The following is an 11,353-nucleotide window of genomic DNA, read 5'->3' as shown; positions in this document are numbered from 1 at the left end:
TGGAAGTCCCTCCCTTCTGGGAGGCAGGAGTTGGTCACTGTGCTCTGCCCACGGCCCCCACACAGCCCCCATCCACCCAGCACTCCCCCGCGCATCCACCCCTGGTGGGGATGGCCAAATCCTCACCAGCACCTGCCCGCTGCCCATCGCCCTGCAAAAACGAGGTAAACACAACACTCTTGGCAAATCCACATTTTCTTTCTTTCCTTTTGAAGACTTACAAATAATTTATTTCATTTGCTCAGCGCTACCAGAAGGTGTAAATGTATCTCGCTCAGACTCCTCTCTGGCTCAGAGCATGTAGTTATTACTTCTGCATTTTGTTCGAAGGAAGACATAATTATGATTTGGGTAATTAAAGGAGTCAAAATTATTCTGCAGTAAGAATAAAATAAAATATACCTACAGAACACATCTAGATCACAGAAGTGATGAAGAAAACAGTGTCTCCTGTGCTTGTCGGGAACCAGAACCAAAGTTTACAGACAGAAGTTTGCAGCACACATACTGGCCAAAAAACAGGTCTTAATAGAATGTCCATTCTGCTTTGAAATAAACATTTCTGATGTTAAAAAGTGGTCAGCTATTTATTTTAATAGCATCCCCAAATGTGCTTTTTATCTCACTACACAAATAGAAAGGAAAGGCTTTTCTTGTGAAATTGTCCATTTTCATTACAGGCGCTGGAAGGGAGCAGCAGGGAGAGCGTTCCACACCTCCTCCCCTCCCCACAACCACGGAGCAGAGCCCGGGGATCTACCACCAGCCCCTTCTCCCTCCGTCTCCTTCCCCTCCGTCTCACAGCCTTGGGAAGGGCCCTGCCCACACGCACCACGGGGCAAGCTCCAGAGCCACGCTCACCCCTGCCCCGGGGAGAGAGGGGACAGCTGGTACCCGGGGGCTGGTGATGCCCATAGCAACATGTAACTCCATGTGATGGAGTGCGAGGGTGAGGAGAACCCCAGCACCACGTTTCGGTGTGTCAGGGTGAGGAGAACCCCAGCACCACGTTTCGGTGTGTCAGGGTGAGGAGAACCCCAGCACCACGTTTCGGTGTGTGAGGGCGAGGAGAACCCCAGCACCATGTTTTGGTGTGACCCCAGTGCTGCATCTGGAAACCTGGCCCATCGCCCAGAGCCACTCCCACCACAAGGGGTTTGGCCAGAACTTCTCTTCTGAGGGGCACAACCAGCCCTGTCCCAGCGCTGGGTGCCCGGGAAGCAATTCCCAGCAACACCCCTACACAGTTCCCAGCAACAACCTGGGAGCCAGTGACAACCACCCCAGCACTGACAGCCAGAGTCTCCAGCAGAGACGGGGGGACAGAGAGAAATGGGCTTTGCTGGTGAGAGTGGGGGCAAGTCAGGGTGTCCCTGAATCACAGAGAGGTCCTCGATGCTGCTGGCTTCAGCAGGAAAGGATTTGTTAAGCAACAGAATCACACAACATCCCAGAGTGGTCAGGGCTGGCAGGGACCTCTGGAGACCACCTGGTCCAACCCCCTGCCAAAGCAGGGTCACAGGAACGTGTCCAGGGGGGTTTGAATGTCTCCAGAGAAGGAGACCTCTCTGGGCAGCCTCTGCCAGGGCTCTGCCACCCTCACAGCAAAGAAGTTCCTCCTCATGTTGAGATGGAACTTCTTATGTTCCAGTTTGTGCCCATTGCCCCTTGTCCTGTCCCTGGGCACCACTGAGAAAAGCCTGGCCCCATCCTCCTGACACCCACCCTTTCAGTATTTATAGGCGTTGATCAGATCCCCCCTCAGCCTTCTCTTCTCCAGACTAAACAGCCCCAAGTCCCTCAGCCTGTCCTCATCAGAGATGTTCAGTCCCATAGCCATCCTCGAGCACCAGGGATGCAGCTCTGCCCGTGCAATGTCCTCTGCCTCCAGCATCTCCCGACCCCCCCAAGGGACCGGGACATGTAGTCAGCCCCCGCCGGCCACCGCAGCCCTTCCCAGCATCCCAAACCACACATCCCTCATCATTCCCATCCTGGGAGCACAGCCCGGGGAGGGAGAAAGGGAGTGCTAATTACCAGCTCCTCGTTACCGCTCCTGTCCCACCAGTTGTGGCTGTTGCCCAGAGCCCCACGCACAGGGGCACAGCCACGCTCCCCCCTCCCACCAGCGGGGCCGAAATCAGGCTCCATTAGTCCCAGTCAGTTTGTCCCTCATGTACTGTGGGTTCCATTAGGGGAATCTGCAGATGCTCCTGAGCCTCAGGAAGGCGAAGCGCCCGGCCCGGCAGCAGGAGCCGAGGCTGTAAATACCTGGAAACCCTGCTCCTGGACACCCTGCCCACAGCAGACTGCACACCAAACAGGGCAACACAGAGCCCGAGTCTTCAGTTACAAGCTTATAAAGCTGTCAGTCTGCAATTTGCTGCTCCTGCCCCCCCTTCCCCCATAGTAACAGTTTTTTAGCTGCATCTACATTTTTCCTTGAGTAATACAGACACTGAGGGCGTTTCCAAGCATTATTTTGTTCTACGTCCTGGCTTCGGGGCTGGGGCATTTTTAGAATCTCCTTTCCCTCTTACATCCACTGTCCTAATTGCATTTTTTTTCTTGACAATCCAGAATATATGTATTGAGATGATATATATATATATATAACATTGAAATGATGAAACCCTCCCACAGTAAGGCTGCCATTTTAATTATGTGTTGTACAACCTTAATCCCTTCCCTCCTACCCCTCCCTTTCCCACCTTCCCTAGTAACGTACGTGTGTGAGTTTAGATTTACTCCTGGATACCACGAGGCATACTGGGGTTAAACAGATCTGGTCCACAAAATGCTACCTACAATTAATAACTTATTAGATAGAAAAGATCAAATCTCTACTCCTTCCAAAAAGCAAGGGCTGATCTAGAACACATTTTCAAGCAGATGTTTATAAAATGAGCACCCTAGAAACCCATAGAGAATATAATTATTTGTGTGTATATATTATAATTACATATAAATTATTTGCCAGCAGTCAGGGGTTCTGGTCGTGTCCCTCAGCCACAGAGGTAAGTTGTGCAGTGGTCATTCTGTGATGACTACAGTTATGCAGCCGCCAAGTTCTACGTGACCCCTCCTCCTCTACAAACCCGGTGGCAGCCCCCATCAATAAATGTACTTCTTGTTTGGACCAAATCTAACCAAAAACCTCAGGCTGGGATGATGCACAGAGATTAAGAGACTGTTTCCCCAAACACACCAGTGCAAGAGCCTGGCTGCAGAGTTCAGCGCTGCCGAGGAACTGATGAGTAACTCATAATAATTATGTCCCCAAGCAGGCAGTTGAAAAGGCAGAGCCCCCACCCCCCGGGCGCATCGTGCTCAGGAGAGGGGAAGGGACCCTCAGCTCTGCCCGGGGACCTGGGGGTGCAGGGGGGTGCCCAGGGCCAGTCTGCTTTTACCCTTGTTTGCAGTATTCCCTTTGCATTTAGTTGCAAGGAGCCTGTACACGTGTGCTCTTGCCATTCCGAGATGGAGTCCCACATGGAAACCCCATGGGGTTTGTGCACCCAGCCGAGGGAACCCCACCAGCACCTAGGGCTCAAAATCCCTCATCCTTTGGGGCTACACATGAGGTTTCAGTTCCTGAACACTCCCAAGAGCCCTAGAAGGGTAACGGATGGACAGACTGAGTAACTCCCACGACCCAAGATTGTTTGTGAACAGCCACGTGGCAGAAACTCTCAGCCAGAGCCGGGGAGTTCCCAGGGGACCTCAGCACACAGCTGTTAGAGAACAGGAACGTGAAGGCCTGTGCACACAAACCAATCCCCATCACTTAGAATATGGATATTGGCAGTGTAACTGAAATACCTGACCAGTTTTCCCTGTTCTCCCCTCCCTCAGGTCTATCTGCAGTTATGGAAGCAGAGCAGTGTGTCAGAGCACTGACCACATCCCTCTGTCGCTGCCGGCTCCAACGCTCCATCCCTCTCCCTGCATCCCGCTGCCAGCCCTACCCGTTTTAAACAAGGCCCCGTTTGCATGATTTAATCCTGATAATAACCTGTGTCTTCAAAACACACCCGATACCTTTTGTTTCCACCTAGGCCCTTAAAAACTGATTGTCCAGGCACTCCACACTGTTATATTTCACATTATATGATGTCTGTGAAATCCAGAACAACGCATTTCAGTAAGTTTCATGTAAATAAATGTCATTATAACTGTTACGATACAGAATTACAAGCTGTTTAGATTTTTAAATTGTTTTGAAACCAATTTTAAAACCAAGAGACCCACCCCAGACCACGGGACCCCCCGGGGCTCCCTCAGCCCCTCACTCAGATCTCCGTGTTGGTTTTCCTCCAGCCCTCAGCCCAGCCTGGGAAGTACCTGAGGTTCCTACAGCACGGAACAAAGCCCATTGCCAAGGCAACGACATATATATGCTTAAATACCTTTTCACAAAGTTCACACTCTGAACATTGGCCTTTTTCTGTTTTTCAAAGATTATCATCATTGCTTAACTCTACAGCCAGGAGTGTGGGGAGCTCTCTGAGGTGCAGTAAGAGTGGAAAAGGTAACAACCTGAATTAAATTGACCTGCTGTAATTTAAAAGCAGGACTCTCTGTGTCTATCAGGACAGAACAAGAACGCAAAGCAGTCAGTGCCACCTCCCAACACCCCGGCCAGGAGAGGAGCTCCTGCTGAGACACCTGAGTGAAGGCAGAACATTGATGGGCCGTGGGCTTCAGGACCCCCTGAAAATCAGCCTTGGGGGCAGAGGAGGGGGGGAGAGCCCCTTACTCACCCCTACTGGGTCTCCAGAGCTTCAGCGATGCTGCACAGGCCGGGTCCCCAGTTCTCCATCACTGATCTTTCACCCTGTGTCTCTAATCCTCGTCAGGCCTTTGACACACCAAACGCTAGCGAAAAACAAAAGAGCAACAAGGGATGGAGATAAAAAAAAAAAACTCACTACACTATTGTGAGGCAAATGTGCTCCCGAGTTAGCTGTTTGCATGGCATGGTTCATAGTAGGCCAGAAATAGTGTATCCTGGGGATTTAAGAGTCTTTGGAAATGGGTAACACCATAAAAACCTTTGCCAACTGGAAGTACTTCTAGGGTTGGCTGGAAAACAAGAATTTTGTTTTGTAATTTGTTTTGCTCCACATCAGGACAGAACTAAGACCTATTGAAATTTTGTGCAAGCAAAACAAAAGGCAGCCCGTGGGCAGCGCGGGAGCAGCAGGTACCGCTCACCTTTGTCCCCCGCATCCGCGTCCCGGCGCTGGAGCCCTCTGTCCCTCTCCTGCTCTCTTCATCCAGAAACGCGATGACACCTTCCAAAAATTGCCATCAGAATGGTACGGTTCTGCAATAACATTATAGAATTGATCATGGCAATTAGACAAAGTGTCAAAAAATTCCCAAACTGTTCCAAGGGCCATTTTACAATTACAAGTCACGCTTCTCCCCCCCTCCGAAAACGCTGCTTTCTACAGCTCTGAAACCTATTAAACAGCAGCCCATAAATCTCTTGAAAAGTTCACATCAATCCGAGCGGGAGCTGTTTTGACGAGGAGGGTAATAATGGAACTTCTGGGAACATTTTAGCATCTTCCAGACATCAGAAGCATCCAAAGCATTAGCGTAATTAAAAAGTTCATTCTCTAATGGGACTGCTCCTTACCTCTGTTGTGGGGATGACTGGCAGCGTCCTCCCTTCTCCCCATCCCCACCGATGCTGCCACCTTCTCCTCACCCACCCTGGCTTCTCTGCTCCTCGCAGTGCTGCCAGGGGAGGACACCAGGGTGGCTGCAGGGGACACTGCGGCAGAGCCCGGGCAGGACGATGCTGCTGACTGGGTGCCTGCTCCTGGGTCCCCTTTGCACCTCCTGCAGCGTCAGGTATGAAGCACAGAGTCACACAGGGTTGGAAGGGACCTCCAGAGATCATCTAGTCCAACCCCCTGCCACAGCAGGTCCACCCAGAGCAGGTACCATGAATGTGAAGCACAAACCAAGGTCAGGTCAGTGTTTGAGCTTGTGCCTGACCCACCACAGCAAGGACTTCACCTTCCAGCCATTAACCCCCAGGGGAGAGCAGCAGTAGAGACCACTGCTCAGAGTAGGATGGTTGCTAGAGATGTTCCTCCAGTGGTGTCCCCATAGTCACTTCTGTGCTGCTGTGGAGAAGAACACGCTCATCCTGTCTTCCCATCCCTCCTACCATCAGCCCTGGGCTCTGGATCGGAGGGGAACACTGGCCATTGGGGCTTATTCAGGATATCTCCTATGGGGAACTGCTGGTGGCCCAGTCCAGAGCCATCTCCTGGGGGAGTGAGGTGAGAGGAGACTTGCAGGGAACAGCAGAAGTGAGCCATGGGCTGGTGGCTGCTGGAGACGGCCAAGGGAACAAGGGGAAGGAGTAAAGGAAAGGCCAGAGCACTTCCCCGACGGCTTCCACTGATTTCAGATGCTCATACAACAGAGAAGACGACACTGAGCATCCTTTTCAGGCAATTCTTTAACAAGGTGCTTGCAGAGAAAACCCAATTTAAGATTATCTCATTTCAGTGGGCAATTACAAACAGTAAAATACCATCCACTGTCTTTTTTCTCTTTTTCACTGTTATCAATGTTCTTTTTCCTAATGAAGGTGGGTAGTTGTGGATTTTAAATTCACACACAACCTCATTACAAGAGACTTGACATAGTAAATTAGCCCCAGTTTCGGGCTTTTTTCCACGTCAGTTGGAAGCCAGTGGCGTGGACCTCACGGTGCTTTCTCCCGGTGGCTGCACAGTCCAGTGTGACACCCTCCAACGGGGGTCCTGAGCCCTCAGGGAACCATCACCCATGCTCCACGTCGCTGATGGCTCAACAGTACGATGAATATGAAGCTATTTTTAACTCTGTGCATTAGAGATCCACGCACGGTAATTAATCAAACCAGGGTAAATAGGTAGACAAAAGGCATTGTTTTTCCCCCCTTATTTTGCACCCCGAGTCATGGCAAGCTCTTCTTCCCTGGCAGTTCCACTATTCTTATGAACTGCCTCTCAGGCCTTTCAGTTTCCTCCCTTTCAGCAGTTGTGCTGAAGACACCTTCTCTTTCTTGGGGTCAGACAGTGCAATGCGGTAGCTGATTTTTAGAATATGCTGGTTTTGCAGATTTTTAGAATCAAATCCCTGGTTGGCACCCACCAGCCCGCCGCCCCTCACCACCTCCCGTAGGTACCATATTTTAAGGCTCCACATTTTCCAGGAGAATGTTCTAGGAATGAAAAGAGATCTACACCATGAATCTGAAATATTTATGACATTTGGGGATTCTCTGGGTGGTGAAAAGCGGAGGAGATGCTGCAGAGACCTGGGGGGGAAGAGATGGGTGTGATACAAAGTCCTTAAATCTAGTTAGCAACCACCATCGAGCTTCAGTCAAGTGTGTCACAACCTTGTAGGATCAAAAGAAGATGACAACTGCAGGTTTTAATGTCTTCTAGAAAAGAAGTCCCAGTCCCTGGCCTCGCTAAGCCCCATTTCCTCCTGGCACAGCTCCCTGTGGCCAGTGAGCAGCTCTTCTCCGAACCCAAGAAGGCAGAGGAGCAGCTCCAGGTGACAAGGGGGAGGTGGGCACGGCCAGAAGAAACCATCCCTCTGCTGGGACAATTCCTGAGACACGGGAGGGAGTTAGGGGTCGAGGAGCCAGAATGGCAGGGAAGCCCCCGGGGCAGTGTACAGACCCCCCTGGGCCAAAGGCTCATGGCACATCGAGTCCCACCATGGGAGGTCCCACACCCCAGGCTGGCACAGCGCGTTTAAGAGCTCTTGCTGCAGTTGAGCGATGAGAAAAACATGGAAACCAGGTAGAATGTTCAATTTAGGTCTTGGTTTTTCACATCTTGGCTGACGAGAAGTGACAATTGCACTCCCCCAAGGCACAGTGACATCTTTAAATTGATAGAGAGAAACAACCAAAGCGCACCGTTGGCTCCGGAACTGACCCGAGAGCGGTGCAGGCTGTGACCATCCTCTCCTTGAGCCCTGCCTCACCACCGTCAGTCAGCCCAGAGACTGCTGGCTCCCATATGCTGTGAAAGCCACCAAAAAATAGATAAAATTAAGCTTTGCAAGCTGCCTACTGGAAGAATTCAAATTGAGGCGCTGAAGCCGAACGCGGCACCAGCTTTTCCTTCACCGAAAGCAGCAGGGTTTAGCCCAGGGGCACGCGCTGGATGGATGCCAATGGATGTTGCTGATTTTGGGAGTCAGGGGCTCCTGGGACAGGGAAACCCTCAGTGGCTGCCCCAGGAAAGGTGGTCAGTGCTTGGGTGGGGACAGCAGCTGGACAGACACCATACTCATTACTGGGGATTTTTAAAATCCACCTCACATCACCTGCGAGTCGGCAGCTCCATCAGTCCGGGCGCTGCCAGGACAACGGCCACCACACAGAGCAGCACACAGCCACCACGCTGGCAGGAAGGGGGACACCTTTTCTGTTTTTAAAAAAAAATATCCCCACCAACCATGTCTCCCAGATCCAACAGCTGGTAGCACTTTGGCGTGTGGTGCTACGGGCCACCACCCCCAAGAGGACCATGCTCCTGGATCTCTGAGCAGCCAGGCTGGTACAGAAGAGGTTGACCCATCAAGCAGATGTCCCAAACCCCTGGAAGTTCCCTCCTGCAGACTCCTCACGGCTCTCCACCACACAGGGCCTGGAGGTTGCAGGACAAGTCCATAACCACTGAGGAACTGCACTTCCCACGGAGAAGGTCCCAGCTTCTCCTCCAGCAGTACCAGAGGTCCTTCTCGGTCTCCTCCTCCGTGAGGGGCTGAGACTGACGTAAACCACATTGGGCTGCACTTTGCTGCTTCTCCTGGCACCCTTCGACTCGTGTCTTGGCAATGGGTTCCTGCTCTGGGCACCAGGAGCGTGGTGGGTTTTCTCCTTCCAACTGGGGACAACGCAAAGGTGCTATTGCCAAGTGAGAGCATCTGTCACAGCTGTGTTCTCTCTCTAACTGGAACAGCACCTCCAACAGCGTTCTTTCCCCTCCCCAACACCAACCACCACAAAAAGACTGATCTTTTTGCAGAGCAGACATTGTGCCCGGGGGGGGAGAGAATTCCTCCTTGTCCCTCCCTATCAAAATAGCTTAATCCAGGTAAATAAACAAAATTCTGGAAGACTTGATAAGGATTTTTCATGGAAGCTTCCAGCACAGAAGGTCCGCAAAGGAAGTGATAGAGAAGTGGGAGGAAGCCCTGGGGGACTTCCCTGCAGCCACACTGCCAGGAGCTGCTGGCCACGGGCTGCATCAGGCAGAGTCTCCAGGACACTGGCCAAAGTGCAGCCTGTTCCTGACCAAGGATCATAGGGCCACAGAATGGTTTGGGTTGGAAGGGACCTTAAAACCCACCCAGTGCCACCCCCTGCCCTGGGCAGGGACACCTCCCACCACACCAGGTTGCTCCAAGCCCCCTCCAACCTGCCCTTCAACCCCTCCAGGGATGGGGCAGCCACAGCTTCTCGGGGCAACCTGGGCCAGGCTCTCACCACCCTCACACCAAAGAACTTCTTCCCCACATCTCAGCTCCATCTCCCCTCTTTCAGGGTCAAACCCTTCCCCCTCATCCCATCACTACACTCCCTGATCAAGGGTCCCTCCCCATCTCTCCTGGAGCCGCCCTCAGGCACTGGAAGGCCATTATAAGGTCTCCCTGGAGCCTACAGCACCCAGTATTCCCAGGCGGTCTCCCACCCCACTACTAACCGGATAAACAAGCCTTCTGCACGTGAAAAAGAGAAACCCAAAGAAAAACCAACCACCTTCCCTGCCCCAAAACCTGAAGTTTTGTGCCTACCCTTCCTCCTGCACCCGGCAGGCGCCCCGTGTCCAGCTGAGTGGCAGACAGCGCTGCTCTCACACCAGGGAACCATTTCACTTGTTTTTTCCAGGCAGGGCTCTCCTGGCTGTGGCTCCAGCACAGGGGCAGGCACCGCACCAACGACCCACCCCACACCCTCATCGGCTGCACAAACCCCCCCGAGGTGGGAATCACCCAGCTCCCACCAGGGGACAGCCTGTGCCATCTCCATAGCAATAAATGCAGCCATGCCCTGAATGCAGCAGATTATATATACATATAAGCATTCCAAATCTCTTCAGAAGATTAGATTTTATGGGGGTACCAGAGGAACATATTGTTAATAAACACACTGGGAAAACAGCGCAGGGGACGGGGCTGTCACCTTCACACACATCATGGGGAATCTCCCCCCACGGCCCGAGCCTGGGCACCCCGGGGGAAAAGCAGCAACACCTTCTCTCCTATGACCATCCAAAAACTCGAAAATGAGGTAAAATAACACAGACCAAGATAACCCTCCACTGGCTGCCAGGGAGTGTGTCACCGTTCCCTGTGCTCTAGAGTCCCCAGGAGTTCAGAACAATGCTGGTCCTGCTATTTTTTGAAAGCGAGGACCCCAACTCTCCTCAGTAGCAGCTACATGTTAGAAAAGCGCAGCGACAAGTGACTTATCCCTAAGTCATTGCAAAGAAATTACTACTTATGATTATTTTCCACTCAATTTTCTTGATTCAAGTTTGCCAAACAATCACCTAATTAAAAAAAAAATAGTTAATATTCTGAAGAGTTCAGTCAAAGCCCGGACCTTCATTAGCACAGCATGAATGTGAATTTTGTTTGAAATAATCCCTGGATGTTGGGATGCGCAGAAGGAAGCTGCCAGCAGCAGCACCAGTGCAAACGACCTTGCCCAGCACACGGGTGAGTGCCTGGAGCCCTACCCTGCCAGCAGCTCAAACGGGTAATCCTCTTTACCTAACACGGGATAAAGGGGATGGTACCGGGCTGTTCCGATGCTCTGTGCCTTTATCCTTCAGCTGGCCATCCCCGCTCTACAGGCAAGGAGAGCCAGGACTCCACTTTTAATTCCTGGTGAAGTTCCTCAGTCAGGTCTGCACCTGAACTGGGCAGAAGGCAGCGGTCCCTGGGACAGCCCCTGGAGAGCTGGGGGCTTCCTTCCTGCAGCACCCCACAACCCCGAGGGGCACCCAACGCTGCTGCTGGAGACCTCGCGCCTTCACAGACAGCAGAGTAAACCAAGATATACACAAACACACACACCTATGTGTGCCATATACACACACAGCTGTTTCCAACCTGAAGTCATGCTGTTCCTCACAGCACCTTCCAGAAGATGCTACAGCCCAGAGAAGAGATGGATCGAGCATTTATCACGACCACCTTCCCTGGGGCCAGCGAGAGGCCGTGACTCAGCAGGCAGCTTTAGAGACGGGCACCACCAGCTCAGCCAGCGTGGCCAGGACTGCCATCCATCACCAGCCCAGCAGGGTGTCTC

Source organism: Calidris pugnax, unplaced genomic scaffold (assembly GCF_001431845.1).
Source record: "Calidris pugnax isolate Ruff unplaced genomic scaffold, ASM143184v1 scaffold48, whole genome shotgun sequence".
Taxonomy (NCBI): Eukaryota; Metazoa; Chordata; class Aves; order Charadriiformes; family Scolopacidae; genus Calidris; species Calidris pugnax.
This window is presented reverse-complemented; position numbering follows the sequence as displayed.